Source organism: Lutjanus erythropterus, chromosome 1 (assembly GCF_056507025.1).
Source record: "Lutjanus erythropterus isolate fLutEry1 chromosome 1, fLutEry1.hap2, whole genome shotgun sequence".
In the NCBI taxonomy this organism is placed as follows: Eukaryota; Metazoa; Chordata; class Actinopteri; order Lutjaniformes; family Lutjanidae; genus Lutjanus; species Lutjanus erythropterus.
Window position 1 is genome coordinate 7,043,830 of NC_139317.1, and position 17,381 is coordinate 7,061,210.

General features: G+C 39.1%; 1 long non-coding RNA gene and 2 other non-coding genes across 4 annotated transcripts; all 3 read right to left on the minus strand.

The window, feature by feature from the left end:
• Positions 1–12,203: 12,203 nt before the first annotated feature.
• On the minus strand, positions 12,204–16,802 carry LOC146332581 (uncharacterized). Of its 2 annotated transcripts, none has more exons than XR_014771217.1 (4): positions 16,398–16,802; positions 15,838–15,949; positions 13,463–13,595; positions 12,204–12,623 (listed from the first exon to the last, which is right to left on the minus strand). It is a non-coding gene; the product is annotated as an uncharacterized LOC146332581 (long non-coding RNA). The 2 variants fall into 2 exon arrangements; XR_014771216.1 differs by having other exon boundaries at positions 15,838–15,954.
• On the minus strand, positions 13,702–13,814 carry LOC146332582 (small nucleolar RNA SNORD67). The gene has a single exon (XR_014771356.1). It is a non-coding gene; the product is annotated as a small nucleolar RNA SNORD67 (small nucleolar RNA).
• LOC146332583 (small nucleolar RNA SNORD67) lies at positions 16,192–16,305 on the minus strand. The gene has a single exon (XR_014771355.1). It is a non-coding gene; the product is annotated as a small nucleolar RNA SNORD67 (small nucleolar RNA).
• Positions 16,803–17,381: the final 579 nt, after the last annotated feature.

Sequence of the window (17,381 nt, forward strand, 5' to 3'; positions counted from 1 at the left end):
TTGTTCAAAGCGTTTGTGCTTACTATTAGTTTTGGCAACAAACTTTGAATAAGTTTTAGTCATATTTTAGTCACCTGAAATGTTTTAGTTTTAGTCTAGTGACTAAATGTCAGATCAGAAAGATTTTAGTTGACTACAGAGGTGGTAGGACTAGAAAAGTTTTCAGTTTCATCCTACCCCTTTTGAACATGAATGGTATTAGTTACTGATCATATGTTTTAATTGTTGCTTTTTGTTATTTTAACATGTTTAACAAATTGATTAAACTAACTAAACTAAATCTTGCACCCTGGACCTTTAATGCAAAGCCCATTTTAGATGAGCGACTGTCTATCAATTCAGAGTAAAGACACGAGTTGACTTGCTAATTTGATTTGGAGGGGCAATTTAAGGTAAACCTGTCTGCATGAGCTAAAAATGTTTAGGTGATACAATCCAGTGAATCTGAAATGCAACTCTTAACATCACGTCTTCATCACAGATTTATAAGGTCTGTTAAGGCAGAGTATTACTCTTCATTAATACGCACTATGACTTTACTATGAATCACTGCATCCTACCATTAACATGTGCTGCTGAAATGCATGACCAAAATGTTTACATATTCACGTGTGCAGCTCACTGGGGCCAGTTTTCCCGACTGGTCATTTTCAGGAGCTGAACAAATCAACATGACCTGGTTACCAGAAAAGCTATTTTGGCTGTTAATATGAATCCTTCCTTTGATCACCAGCTCACATCTGAAGAGCAACCTGCTCGAGTGTGTTCAGAGCACCGTGAAAAGGTGCACTTCCCTCCGGACCTTCACACTCGCATGACAGCCTCCTCTGGCTGCACAAACATGTTTATCTCTTTTAAGAGACCCCCCCCATCTCAGCTTCACTCGTGCTTTCAGGTGTTGGGCATATTTTTATCCCCCCGGTACACAGGAAACATCTGTGGCCGGCTGGATGTTCCTCGACTCCCCGGTGACTTCAGTTAAAAGCAAAACAAGAGTCGCCTCAGGTCAGAAAGTCTAGTCGATCAGTACTCTATGATCACTCACCGCACTCTTGTCAATCACAGCCCTGAGTCACAGTTTTCTGTGGGGACGGAGGGAAATGAGACGAGAGACAGTAGGGAAAAAAAGCACTATTTTAAATCCCTCGTGGGCATGTGTGAAAGCAACTATGAATGTTGTACTTGTTAAATGTCCATCCGCAGAGCCATTAAATGCACATATTCAGTGAGATGAGCAAGTCTGCCAACAGCCAGTGCAAATTACAGGAAGGCAAAGAAAAAAAAACAAAAAAACAAATCTAAAAGTGTGAAGATGCACAGAGCCTGTCAAATTCAGGACAAAAAACATTTTGCATTAAATTCAGTTCATTTCAATGGTATAATGTAACTGAGGGTCTCACACATGGAGTAGGTCTGGATGTTTTTGTGTCAAATTACACTGCAATCAAATTTTACATGAGATTTTGTGCAGTCAATAAAAAGTGTATTTCACCACTGAAAGGCTGGTCTAGAATAGAAAAAATAATGTTTAGATTCATTCACATAATCCCTTGTGTGTTTCAAGTATTACTGCTTGACCTACCTTAGTGTTACTGTTGTCTTGTCTGTATTTGTATCTGTCTGTCTTTGTTTATATCTTATTTTGCAAAGTTGTCTTAATTTTTCCCCCTCATGTCTGTCCTCGCTTGTATTTGTTGTTGTTTTGCCTTTTTGAACGGTGATTTTCTCTGCTTTAATTGCTTCCTTGGTGTGTTTTTCTGCTTTATACCTGACTGAGTTCTGCTTTTACAGTAATTAACATGCATTTCCACCATGGCATTTGTTGTAACTTGTTTCTTAATTCTTATATTGATTTTAGGTGGCTAATTTGACCTTACCTACTTCTGGCCAGGGACCACAGGTGCAAACTAACCTTTTGGCTAATGTTGGCATATTTGCAGAAGTGTTTATTAATGTGCATCATCCCTGAGAAACAAATAAACAAGACCACAGTGGTGTCTCTATTTGTGGATACCCTGCCCTCTGCCAATATTTCTCATTATTTTGCTGTTCTTGGGACGTTTTGCAAACACAAAATGTCAGTATTTGACATCCTGGGAATGAGACTCAATAATAAACAATCTTTCTGATGGTGCCGCATGGTGACCACTTTTGTCTTTTTCTTTTTACTCAGCTACTTTTCCTAATTGCAATACACAATGATAAAAACAATTTTAAAAGAACATTTGCTGCATTTTTCAAATTAAATTTGCATTACTTTTAGGTCTCATTAAACTCCTTTTTGGTGGTTACAAGTTACAGACATACTGAAACATATTTGTAAATTAAAATTCCTGCCTGTTATCGAAGACATTTTTTTGAGGGTGCAAAAAAAATTGTAAATAATGTAAGACACACTATCATCATTAAAACTGATCATTATATGACATGCAGATGAAGAACATTTGGTAACACTTAATTTGAAGAGGTGTGTATAAGATTGACATTCATAAACATCACATGACACCTGTCATGAGCATGAGTCTTTATGAATGTTTAATATTGTTGTTATTTAACTAGTCATAAAGCCCTATCAGTTTAATGCTGATGCCTCTGTATGACCCAAATAAGCCATCAGTGAGACGAGATGACACTTCATAAAAAACGTTCCTGACAGGTGTCATGTAATATTTATGGTCATGTTGTATCTTATGAATACCCCTTCAAACTGAGTACTGAACATTTTAACGCTCAACAACAGGCATGTTTATCACTGATCTAAATTGCAAATGTTTAATGTCAAGTGCTGCTGTTGAAATTTTTTGGGGAAAAAATGGTCTGTGTAAAAGTGATGTGTGGGCTGGAGCTGAACTATGGCAGATTCATCTCCTCACAACAAAAACTATTGACTCGTGATGCTCATCATGCACATTTTTAAAGTTTAACAACCTGTATTTATAATATTCGCTCCAGGCAACTATTCTGCTTTTAACCCAGCACAGAACACAGCAACCTCATGTCAACAATTACTACTTTATTATTATTTTCTATTTACTATCATTTATTCAGGTACAATATTAAAAAATGACCAACAGACCCTCAAATCTGACCTTACAAGTTAGAAGACTTAAAAGCCACACTGTATTTATCTGATGCCTTGAGTTACTTATTATGTTGCACACACTCATTTTATATTCAACATTAGATAAAACTTTGTATTAGTTATTAGTGCTGAAGTAAGTCACTGGTTAATCAGTTAGTCAACAGACAATTCTGTTAAATGATAAATCATTGATGTCATATTTCAAAATGGCTGAACATTATCTGGTTCCAGCTTCAAGGATGTGAGCAGTTGCTGCTTTTGTTTATTACATTTATCATTGCAAACTGAATAAATTTAGAATTAGGACAATTGCTCAAACAATATGAGTAATCTGAATATGTCACCTACAGCTCTGGGATACTGTGTTGGCCATTTTCCCCAATTTTCTGTTCTTACGGTCTCAGGGATTTATCAAATAATTGAGAAAAATGACAAGGACAAGGAAAATAATAGCTAGTTTCAACCATAAGTAGTTTTACTTTGATACTAAAGAAAATCTACACTTGTTTACTTTTGTAAAACTTTGACTGTGGGACTGCCACTTTGTGACTAACTTTACAGTGCTTTTCCACTGCCATTTTAAAGGGACAGTTCACACCAAAATCAAAAGTACAGCCTGCAGTGCTATTGATCCGTCTAGATTGTTTTGTGGCGCTCAAAACACCAAACACAAGAAGGTCTTTTTCCTGAAGTCATGCTTCAGCAAGATAATCCACAGACCTTGTTGTTAGGAGTTTCATGGAGGAACTGTTTTCTTTGCACGCCACCCAACCGTAACACCAAGCAGAAGGAAACTTGCATCTACTGATGGACAAGAGGCTTGTGCTTACGACAGCGCAGGACGGTAAAACAGTTGGCAGGTCTAGTTCGGTAGACAGCAAATACATAATACTGAGTGCAACAGATCACAAAACTCATGGTTAAGATCATATCATAGTTTTCAGCCTAATAATAATACGCTATATAATAATACTTTACAGTATACTGCTAAAACCATACTGTCACTGTATCATAGTTTGCTATAATACAGTTTCCCAAACTTTTTTTCTGTGCACCTGCTTTTTAAAATGACAAACGATCGCAAAAAAATCCTTTGAACCACCTGTCAGTCACAACCCAGTGTTGGGGAATGACTGCTTTTAATACATAACTATAACCAAATTGTATTTCTTTTTCATGCAGATTACCATCTAATTAGCATTTGTATATTTATTACATGAATATAAAGTAATTAAACAGACGTCTTCACTATTTTTCCCTCACCAGGGGCTCGCTCAAGGGGGTATTATGTGACTTTTCTCTCTCCATCACCAGTAGACTGTTTGTCATTGATTGAGTCGACTGCTTAAGGTAACCTGAGGAATACCAAGTTCCACTGCCGCATCACATCGGCTCATTTTTGCAAGTTTGTCAGACACTTCTGAGGAGACTACATTTTTCATTGTGAGAAAATTACTTTCTTTTTCCCGTCGTGATTTCAATGTGCATGCAGCACCAGCGTCAGGTAGCCAGCTGAAACGAGATGGGTTACCGCGAGGCAAAGTATCATGGGAGTAAAAAGAAAAGAATTACTGTAGTTTTCGTATTGTTTTCTACATGTTGTCCTGTAGAAAAAGACCCACAGTGAACACTAAGCTGACTACTTAAACAGCATTTGTATGGAATGATTCTGTCCCAAGCATTTTGGTCCATATATGTTGTGATCACTGTAACTGTGATGGTTTCCACTGTAATAGATAATGCAATATACAGTGTAACTACACTCACTGGGATGGTGGGGGGGGGGGGGCTATTTGATCAAAGTGTTTTTTCTGATCAATGTCCGGGTGCAAAGTTCAGGTAAGGGAGCTACTTTCTTTCTACTAGACAGAAAGTAGTTCCTACATTAAACTGCTCACATCAAGGTCTGTGGATTATCTTGAGTAACCGGGTCATGATTTCTGGAAAGAGACACTGGTGTTGAATTTTTCACATGTGCTACAGAGACGTGCTGCAGAGTAAAACACCATGGGCGTCTGTCTTTGTCTTTTCACTGCAACTTTGCATGAAGACTTAGGAAATTATTACTTTAAAAATGAAAATTGCTGCACTATAATGGTTACATGGTGGGTTACGTGTGCCGAACTGTGGGGGCCAGTTTGTACGGAGCATGTTCCTTTGCACCACCACTTTTGAGTTTTTCAAATGTATTTTTTGGCACTTTGAACACCACAAGCCAGGTGAAACCCCCTCAAAACCATATTTTGAGTTTTGATTTTCACTCTTAAATTATGCTGTATTTTAAAAGACTCTTGGATATTGAACAAAATGTTATTTTTTTACATTTCACTGTATAGTCGAAGTGAGGAGCCATTAAATTACACATTTTTAAACCATAATTCTTATTTAGCTTTGATTTAGAAGGGCTACAGAGATGACATGCTGTTGTTGAGACACCTGATAGCAATGTTTACTTACTGATTTAGTCAGAAAAATAGAAAGCTTATCAGTGCTTGAGCAATATTCCTGCCTTTTTTAAAACAGGAAATCAGACAGCGGAGGTTAGGGTAAACTTTTCATGCTCGATTAAATCATGTTTTTGTTCACGTACAACGGAGGTGATGGAAATCTGGGACACAATTTTAAAGGGCCAACATCTTCATTTAAAAAAAAGGAATTTAAAACAGATGATTAGCACATTTTTACAGCAGTGTTATCAATAGGTATTGTCAGTTTTACATTTTGAGGAATTTTAACACATTTAAATTGTTCTTCAGTGTTTTCTAGCACAGAGCAACTTTAGAAATTTAAAAAAGCAAAACATTTTATAAATATGACAAATACTTAAAGAATAAGATTTCAACAAAAGGTTGAAATTGCACTGTTGGCATTAATCAGTTTTGGAAGGACATGATTTGTCCCACTTCTCAAGAATGGGTTTTATAGAATCAGACATCTTTAGAGACAATAACTCCAAAACTTGCACCAAGACGTCTAGATGGATAAATCGCTCTAATTGTGACAAGAAAAATATGCATTTTTGATTTGTGGGTGAACTGTTCCTTTAAATGATTCCACAGGTTTGTCCATATATAAAAACACGCTACAGTGCATCTGCAGAGCATAGTATATTTGAGAACAGAAACAATGAAAACTGAAGATAATTTGTTTGTTCCTCCCTGAGAATCAAACAAACTGTGAAGCGAATGAGAACAGTTGTTTCAACTGCAGCAGGAAGGAAGACGAAAATTAAAAAGCAGAAGGAGGGAAGAGGAGGACAGCTATCTTCAGACAGTGAGAGGTAAAGCAGGAGTGAAAGATAACACCTGAGTGAACAGCTCATACATCACATCGTATCACAGCCAAAATTTCACTCAGAGTACAGGAGACCGAAAACATCTTTGAACAAAACATTTCACCATGGCTGACACAACCTCCTCTTCCTGTCCACACACACACACACACACACACACACACAGTACAGCCTAATGCTCTATGGTTGCTATAGCAGTGGTGTCAGGCTATAGTCTTGTTCGGTGGGGTTCATTCTGACAGGAAAAGTGCCCAGAAGGAGGGCATTGTTCAGCTCTGTGACACAATCTGACAGACAGCTCGGCTCACGTTGACGGGTTCGAGTGAAAAAACGCCGCCTGGATTGACGTTAGCTGGGAATCAAGCGGTAAAAATGACTCCCATGGTGCTCCGCGATCTCTAAAGTTAATGACAGCGCTCTGCCACAAACAAGACTATGCAACCTTTGAGGCGCCGCTCTGAAAAGAAATCTGATGTCACTTCACAATTAACGAGATGAATAATTGATTTGTCTCTTGTTCTACATCAAATGAAGTCACAGAGTGCCCTTCACTGCAGACTTTCACATGAATAAAAATTGCCTTTGCAGATTGTGGTGAAGTTGCATGCGGAATATTTTTCATCAATGTTCCCTGCAGTTAAAAAGATTAAAAATACTGTGAAGAATTAAATATTTATAACGCTATACTGGAGGCATTTGAAATTTTTTCCACCAGAATAACATCTTTCATTCCAGATTTTGGGGAGAAAATACACACACAGATCAACAAAAGGTGAGCTCTAACATAGCGTTCAGACCTTTGAGGTCAAACGAAATGTTGCTGCTGTCTCCAGGCAAAACTGCCACACAGGTATTAAAATATTCACACTGTAAGATCAGAGCTTGATCTTTGGCACTCTCTATTCAGTTCATGAGTACTGACAGAGGAGCCAATGAAAAAGGTATAAACAAAGTGAATATGTGAACTAATCCCTAAACTCGCTGAGGATCATTTGAGAATTATATTTTTTAATGTTCAACCTGTCACCACCCTGAACAGATGGTATGTATTATATCCTCAAACTCATAGGGTTTGAGTTCAACTTGAACAAACTCAGTTGATCTCAATTCACAAAAGACAGACAAGTCTGAAGTATGCTCAAGGCTCTTTTATAGTTATACATACAATTCACACCAAAATCCATATATATTTTTTCCCTGGCCGGTTGTGCTTTTTATCCAGCTCAATTTTTTTGCTGCAGATGTCTGCCTTCTCTCCAATATAATGTGACTACATGGCATGCTGCTTGTGGTGCTGAGAGCACCAAAATTACATCTGAGAAATTCAAAACCAGTGTCTCTTTCCAAAAATCACAACCCAGTTACTCAAGATAATCCACAGACCCTGATATGAGCAGTTTCACGAAAGCATTGTTGACTTTGGGGTGACCTATCTCTTTAAAATGATTACTTAAAAGCCACTGTATGTGACATTTGAATTACACAGAATGCTGTATATATGTGAATTTGCATCAAGTTGAATGTAAATGACACCAACAAGATGTGGTTGATAATATTGTTGACATCTTTACATATAAAGTTCATCTGGGAAAGAGTATCCAGCAACTTTGACTGTGTTTGAGCATGAAGCGTCAGAGTCTTCCTGTCCTTGTCCTGCCAGAGTTTATGCATGCATGTCCTGCATACTGTTAGCTCAGAACTGGTCCAACAGCCTGATCTGGGATGCTGCAGAGCACAAAAATCTTGGTCTCAGTTGCTTGGCAAGCTTGAGTCCTGTTTTGTCCACTTCATTCTTAAATCCAAGCTGGGTTAATGCAGTTCTCATCCGCCCCGATGACCTGAACTCCTCCTGGGTTGGCCCACGGTGCTGCGTCCAGCTGATCTGGTTGGGTGTTGAAAGTTACTGTGAGCACTGCTGATCGTGTCAAGGGCTGCTGCTCTTAAGTCCAAACCTCGCTTTTCATTTTCCAATAACTATAAGTCCATTTCTGTTGTAGGTAATACGCATTTCAACAACAAAGCAGAAAAAGTATCAGAACAGGGAGAAAAGAAGCAGAATTTAAGGCACTATCAGTTGCAACATATATAAATGAAGGCATTGCTTAGGGCTTATACTGAAGTCAAAATAGAACTGATTCAACCTGCTGTAATACAGCTGGAGTTTGTTCTCAGTCTTTCACATTTAGACAGAACTGATGTTTTATAGAGCACATCTGTTAGTGCATGTGTCGAACCTCTCTGCACAGACCATCCATCCACATTTCATGATATCCTGAGTACCGTGACATATTTACAGGAAAATGTTTCCATTTGCAATACTTTTCTTAGCAAACAAGCTTTGACCAGAGGGCCTCTTAACTATAATCATGTGTGAGGAATATTTAAAATAGCTGTGTTTATTAGCCTGCAAGAGAAAGGTTTTCTTCACAGCTGCAGGTTTACCGAACAATTTTTTTTCCCCTGCAGGAGTTAGTAGTGTGTGGAGCCTCAAGGCACTCCTGTGTTTTTCCTTTAACAGAATAAATCCAGTGAAATGTTGCTTTATAACACAGCTGTGACAGAGAGCGCCAGGCCACATGCACCTGTCCAAACCGCAGGAAACACTGATGTTCAACTGCCACCTGGTGGTTGAAATCATCCTGTGCAGCACAGGCGGACGGCAGCAGGTTGTGATTTCAAACACTGCACCTGCTCATTTCACTGGTGTGAGTTCCCTCCTCTACTGGAGGCAGCAGTTCATCCAAATAAGTCTCAGAAAGCACCCAAGTATTTTTTTTTGACTGGCTGTTGCCTTGGTCTCAAACTGATCAGCTGTTTCTTTCCAGAGTCGAGTTTAGTTGAAGCCGCTTTTAGCTTTTGTGCTGCTGTGAGATACTCCTTAGGAATGTTACAAAGCCGACCTTTTTTATCTCTGTTCTTACACTTTGAGCAGATCTTAGAGCCTAATCATTCTTGCAATTTTCAGAACTGTTCAGAAGTAAATGGTCACCTAGATAAGCAAGCGTTTGATCCAATCTTATATTTTCCATGCTGACAAATAAAAAGCCCTACCATAAATAACTGATGATACAGTTGTTAAAGTCAAAATATTAAAATGTAATGCTTCTTAGAAATAAAAAATAGCCAAAATTGTACTGACATTAAAACTGTGACTAAAGTGAATTTAAACCAGGTATCATTTAAACTATATTAACATTAGCCTCAAACTCTGCAACTCTTCACCTGTATAATTTGCTAAGCAGGAAAAATAATTTACCAACATTTGCCAGCCGTGGCTATTGGTGCTTTTCATGCTGCATATCCTACTTTGAATCATCTAACTGCATTCATTAAAGGTGGGGCATGTGATTCTAATCCACAACACTTTTAAAATTCTGCAAATATCCCCTCAGTCCACAAACCCCACCTTTAATTACAAAAAAAGAAAAAACACAACAATTGGTTTGAAATTTTATTCAGTGAAATGACAGCAAACAGCGGTTTAAAGGTTTTCCAGCACTTTGTGATTCCGTCTAGCCAATACCCCCAAAAAAGATCATTAACTGTGCAAAACCAATTGACCGTAATTACTTGAGTTAACCACATCCTCATGTGTTGTAGGTGACCAGCAGGTTCTTGTCAAGATTTACATTGATGATTTCCTCAGAGGCTTGCTTTGTAAATAATCTTGTCCACTGGTGTTAACATTTTGTTGCCTTTATTACTATGTAGGCATATTTATGCCATACTGCCCGGGCCAAACCATAACCACATGCCCACTTGAGACACGCTGAGCCGATACTCTGCATTAGTTCAATGCTAGCCAACATCACTGGAGCTTTTAACAATGCTTAATTAAATTTTGAGCGACAAGCTATGAAAAGAGACGTGTCACAAGTGACGCAGATGAGCGGGATGTCATGAGAATTTAGAGCTTTTAGACCGAGTGAGATCTGTCAGCAGCGTCGTCATCGTGTCAGCTGTGTGGAGTTATTTTAAGCGCAAGGAGGAAAAACGTGAGGGAAAGTAACTATTTTAATGTTGCTGACCAGTCAAAAGTGATGCTAAAGCTTCTGTGTGTCAAAGCTTTTAAAACACGCAGCAGTATTGCATAACAGTCATGTTGCAGGAAATGCATTTCTCCTTCATGGGAATAGAATATTTGTTTCATGATGTTTTTAGTTGGCTGGATTAAGCAAGGTATATCCATAGAAATGTATTATTAGAAATGTGTTATTAACAGTAGGTTGTTTAAGACAAAATATTGTATAAGTACTGACAGATACTCAAGTTTGCTGTATCTGTATCCAACATGAAAAAGTGGTGTCAAGCCATGCCTAATGCACACACATCGTCAAGCATGAGACCCACTGCTGGCTGGCAAATGCACAGAGAACATGCAGATATTTAAGATGAGCTGTGGCCTCTGATGATGCAAGGCAATCAGAAAAACTGTAATCCCTGCAGAGGAATCCAGACAGTCAACCCCTTCTAGTCACCTCTGCCAAACAGCCTCAGCAAAAGCCATTACTGTGATGTACGTGACTGCTCTGACTCAAAGGATTATTGAACAGCTGGATGCTAAGAGAAAGACTCTTAAAAAATTATGATAGAGTTTGGGCATAGACCGTGTTGGGATGAAGACAGTGAGGCCTAAATTTATTTGAAGAGAAATGTAGTAAAACTGGAATTCCCCCCGAGTCGCTCACCAGCAATAAGCTCACAATAGAGCCATGGTGCGTTGAGATGTCTTCCCGAGGTAGACGATGGTCACTGATGTTGTTGCTGTGGATAAGGTGCAGCTGCAACGCTGTTGACATGATGTTTGATCCAAGACCTCGTCCATCTATGCAGTAAAGAAGAGACAACACAGATGAGTCTTCAGAATAACAGACAAGACTCAGTAGAAACCGATATGTCAATATTTCAAATTTCTACAGCTGAAATGTTTTCATCAGACAAAACGATTAAAACTCAATATTCAATTTGTATTTTTTCCTCTTCGTTAATGCTAACTCTTTTCTATTTTAAAGGTGCAGCTTCCATTGTTCATCAATAAAAAATCCATCAAATTACTTGAAAGAAAACATGCTCTCACCTGTGTGTGAACCTGCCTGCAGCTTACTAGAGGCAGGATTTGGGTCACGAGGGGCAGAAAGGAGCAGACACAGCCTACAAAAGGAGATTAAGTTGTCACTAAAGCAGACAAAAACAAACATCGTCTCTGGTGGATATTTTCGCAGTGCATGCAACCTTCCTGTATCGTTGCCTGTCATTTAATAAAACCACAATCTGATCTTAAAACCGAGAGCAGACCTGAATCATCTATGGTGATGCTTGCTTTCTGTGTACAGCTCACCTGCCTGGGGCTCTTGCAGCCAGATTTGCAGCTTTGCAAAGTTGAGCCAAGAATTTGCATTTGACTTTCTTCCTAAACCACTGTGTTTAGATTGCTAAATGACAAGTGCTGTATGCAAAGTTGCTAATATTAGCCACCACCACACATTAAACATGCTAGCTGCAGGGCAGCCTTCCTGCCTTGTGGCATCAGAAAATTTTATTTACAATTTTTGCTGACAAATATTATTAAAGTTTGTTTATTAACTGTCCCCTGGCCTCTTGTCAGTGTGCAAAAGAGCCCCCAAGGAAAAGCAAGCCGACTATGCCCGTTTTACACCCTAACAACAACAACAACAACAACAACAACAACAACAACAAAAAAAACCTTTAAAAAACTCAAAGTGAGCCCCAGTTTTTGCTGTTCACACAGTTGCTGCATGGAGGGAATTATTAGAGTGACACTTCAAAGGCCCTGATTGACTGACTCATTTTCCCCTCACCTGCACTTTGCTTCTGATTGGCTAGTAACCTCTGACTCTGTTGGTAACTCTTTTGCATGATATGAATACAGGTGTGCCTTGAGAGTTTGGCTTGCCCTTTGGTGTCCCTGGGCACAAAAAGTTTAAAAACCACTGATCTAATATGACCTAACTTCAAAAATTCAGAGAATTGAGTTTGGAATTTGTGAAGATGAAGTTTTAAGGACCTTATAAAATCCATTAGTACAAGCACACATACTGAAAATGTGTTTTCCAGCATCAGGGAGGGTGAGTTCAGGTTGTACTGCAGCAGCTCAGGGATGAAGGACAGGCCACATGTGCAGCAGGTGGTGATCCGGGCTGAACTTTAGTTGTGACCTACAACTACATTAGTGGCTGCTGCTGCTGCTGCTGCTTTGGGGCAAGCAGGATTTTCTGGGCATGAGGCTGCCTGCAGGGACAGGAGAGAGAAGACAGAAAGAGGACAGGGGAAATTTAAAAACAGAGCCAATGATTTAGTTAAGGAAGTAATCAGGACAAAGGGAAACCACTATTGTGGGCAGTCTGTTTTCCAAAAAAACACCAAGAATCCAAGTGGGCCACTGATCACAGCTGGCCAAACTTTTAACTGGGTCATCAGTGACCAACAGAGCAACTGCCTGCTCATGGAAGTTATTAATACAGGAAGAAACTAATGGGCTGGGAGGACAGCAAAGGCTCTGCTGACTCAGTCAAAACACCTTCAAACTGTACATCATCATTGCCAAGAGGTGACAAGCATCTCTGTCATCAAGTACACAGAAACATGAGCCTTCTGAATAAAAGTCTATCACTGAGATTCACATCTTCCCCAGCTAATTCAGTCAATGAACATGAGACTGAAAAACTACACACAACTCTCATTAGGCATGAGGGTGAGCAGATAACTGAATTTTCCCTTTAACCTTCAGTTGGTGACAATGTTACACCGTAGGTCTTGTGCCGAGGGCACCAACATAAACCGACTGCTTTAAGAAAGTTTTGGAAAACTGTCAAAGAACTATTCTAGTATTTTTACAGTTATGAAATGATAGGAAAAATGTCTGGTTCACTACTGTGAAATATTAAGCTGCCTAAATTCCTAAGTGTCAGAAATCAGTAGGCAAGTCTTTAAAATTCAGGCAGTGATAAGACTTTAATTCTGTGAGCTGTGACTTCTTAAAACAAGATAATCCACAAAAGAGGGTAAATTGGGAGATTTTCACTCCATAAAAACACCAAGGTTGGCTGAATTAGCCTTTGTGTCCTCACCAGCTCTCAGGCTGGAGTTCTTCCATCCATTATGAAGGGAAAATGTTTGCTGGCAGGGTCCTTCCTGTTCACTGTGTTCACAATGGCTTGAACATCTTGCCTAACCACGTCCTTGAATTCTCCCATCTGGAGGCTGGAAAGGAGGAGAGCAGAACAAAAAAAACAAAAACAATTGTAAGTCAGGAAATGACAAGAGAAAACATTTAAGCAGCAAGCTACCATTTCTTTGTCAGGTGTGGGGTGACTCAGATGGCCCCTGTGCACAATGTGTGTCACCACAGGTTGTCAGGACAGGTACGCTGTGCGACTGCAATCAGCAACCCGACTAATAGTGCAACTCATCACTGTCACATCCCAGTGGCTCACTGAAACACAAGCAGGACTACATTTTGGATAGTACAGACATTTCAATGTGTGTATTCCTGAACTCATGTCACCATGTTCTGTTTGTTTCCACAACATTAGCAAAACTGAAAATTATGCAAAGTAAGCCAGTAGACTAAAAAGTAACACTGTTTTGAGAGCAAAAGGTTTGCACACAAGACACCACAAAAATTGTTCTTTGCAATTTACTGCTTCATATTCAGGGCTGAACTATTTTTTTAAAAATCCATTATTTTGACTGACACTGTTTTGCAATATTAGAGGTGATAATGTTTGCAACCTTATTCTTATTTTGATTGAAAGGCATGTTACAGTGACTATGGTGTGATTTTTGCAGAAATCTGTACCAAAAGATGTTTTTTAAGTCTCTAGAATCTGATTTGTAGGACAGGGCGTCTCTGCTTCACGACAATCGTTAATTTTAAAGTTTAACACACATTTAGCCTTTAACAAATCTTGCACCTCCAGTGATTTGAAAATTGCAGAAAACCATACAGCGATTTTGATAAAATTTTAATTGTGAAGCCCTACTCATGTTTGATGGATTTTTTTTTAAACACAGGAGATAAAAACACTAGAAAACACCAGGAGGACAATATGTTTCAGGTGATAATATGCTAGTATTTACTTTCTGGTTTCGCACACACATTGAAACAAAAGCAAATGAAGCCAAATGACTTACTGTTATGCAATTAGATTAGTTGGAAAGTGACACTACTTGCACCAAGGGCTTGCCATGTCACTTGCTGGGCAAAAGTTGTCACAGCCTCGAGGATTTTGTTTTACAGGTCAGCCTTGCTCAGGACTGCTAATGCTGCCCCAGCAGTTCCAGGGCTTTAGGAAAAGAGCAAGGACATTTGTAGGGCTAGGAAATCAATTTTAACCTTGGTTCCCCTGGTTGAAACACCAGTTAAGTCCCAGATTTCCTGAAAAAGTTTCCAGTGAACAGTCTGGATGAAAAGGGGCATATGTCATCACTTACAATGTAGAGGTGTTCCACCATAAAAAAAAACTACTTCTATCATAACTAATAAGCTCAGCTGAGCACAGTTCTCCACAGTTTGGCACAACTTTACATGAAGCCATATGTTAAAGAGTTATGATACATATGCAGTTTGTCAAATCAAATGGATATAAAACAAAGTGGTGGACTGAAGCTAATAACACACCAAGTCCATGACATACATTTTTACTTGGATGCATGTTGTTTACCATTATCTCATTTGTCTTGTGTGTTGTACCACGGCTGAAAAACCAGTGTAAAAGATTTGGTATGCATTAGGCCTGTGATTCCTGAGGCCATGACCAACCTGCAAGTCCTTCATAAAAGTTTAAATTTTATAAAGGAACATGGACTAGAGGTACACAGAAACATAATCTGTATCTGTAAAACTATCAAAATTATCTGTCTCTGTCTTCATATAGACCCATGATTCCCACAGGACTCCCGAAGTGTTGGTCCTGGCCTACTGGTGGGCTGTGAAAGCCCTGCAGGTGGGCCTTGAGACAATGAAAAATAAAACTTAAAAAATGTTTCAGTTTCAATTTATGATTAATTTTTTTAATTAACTGGGACTAACAAAAAGCCATGGGATTATGTTATTCTTCATTAATCTGACCTTCTTTAATGGTGTTCCACCATATTTGGTTACTTACCACATTAACACTGGAATGTATCTCATATCTCATCATTAGTACAATTAGTCTTGTATGTTGATCAGTTGTGATCAAAGGTTTGGGTTGGTCTCATAACATTTTCAGATTTCAAAGTGAGCTGTGGCATTCTTTAATTTGGGCATGGTTGTTGCTGGCGATAAGCATCATGACAATCAAGTTGAATTGAAGGCACCATGGAAAACATGACTGATTCAGGGACACTCAGCAAAAGCACTGTAGGTATTTGATTCAAAACAAAGTACCAAGACAGTTTGATATAAAAAAAGGAGGTAAAATAAGTCTTGTAGTAGACTGTAAGGAATCCAGAAACAGACCTTGAGGAATGAAGCAGCAAGTCTGCAGGTCACTGAGCTAAGAGTCCTGGTCGAGGGAGGGGGAGAGGAGCTTGGGAAACTCCACAGCACAGCATCCTTTCACTTCCAGATGCTAGACTTATTATAAATGGGGAGAAATAAGACAGGCAGCATTAATACAGACTTCAAAATATGCCAAAGTTTTGAGCATCATACCAGGATTCGTGATATTCAGTGGAATCATATAGTGATACCACTTTGGTATTACTCTGTAGTCCAAAAGAATTAAGCTGGTTCTAAATTTATGATACCAGTCTCTGGTATGAGGCGCACATACGTCTGTACAGGACTGACGCTAACAGTAAAGGGTTAAGGGTTGAGTCAGATGGCCCCTGTGCACACTGTGTGTCCTCAGGTTGGATCGGATTGGGGTGTCGATGCCACTGCAACGGACACCCCAACTGATTAGTGCAACTCATCACTCTCAAACCCACCATCCCTCCGACTGTCAACACGCAGAGCTAGCTTTCCACATGAGGCTGAGACACTAGCATAAAGTTACGTGTTGGGTTTGTGTTTACCTTGTGTTCACCATTATGATGGACAGGCAGCTTCATCCAGTCTGCTCTCTCTGCACTGTAGGAAGTTAACAGCAGTTAACAATGAATACCTGAGACACCGTAGAAAGCAAGCAGGTCAGCCATCCGTTAGCCATGAGCACAAAACGTGGTTAATCTCGGCTATCCGACTCGTCGTGAAAAACTCAAACTTAAAAATGGTGAACTGGCCTATGTGACAGAAATTAGAAACGCTTGCCTACTTTACACGTGATTTTTTGCTTTAGCGTTTAAAACAAGCTAACACTGGTCAAAGCAAAGGGCTAGCTAGCCGAGTTAGCTTAACTGTTGCCTCCTTTGCTATGCTAGCACTAAACATTCGCTTCAGTTTCTTAAAAATATCACGTCCTAGAATAAAAAAAAATAAAACGGTCAACCAAAAGCAACTAATACAAACTTACCAAACAACAAGGAGGGACCTTGGTATTTTATTTACAAACATTCCTTAGGTTTGTTGTTTGTCGAAGCCACTAGCCAAACAAGATTTCCTCTCTTTTTAAACAAATGCGTTCTGATGAGCTCGTCGCTGATTGGTTCAAACGCCGGGACAGGGGCGGGCGTTTATTGGACAGATGAAACTTTTTCCCTGTCGAACAACCAATGACAAGTTGTAGCCATGTCACATGCACACATTTGTTTCACAAGAGCGACGCCTCCAAATTAGATTTCTGCTCAATAATTTGGTTGAGAAAATCTAAAATTAATTTGATTTTATATGTTTATAATGGCTTTATAACCCTCTTTTAAATATTATTTTTTAACCCATAATTTAAGTATTTTAATTAGGGATTTTTTTACTCATTGTTACTGTGTTTTAATGTATATAATGTTCATTGAAAAGATGAATATTTCCTACTCTTCTCTCTGTGTGTGTGTAAAAGATGAGTACAAATACCCATAGCTCACCCCAAGACTAAATTTTAACTCCCGGATGGGGCAGTTTACCAC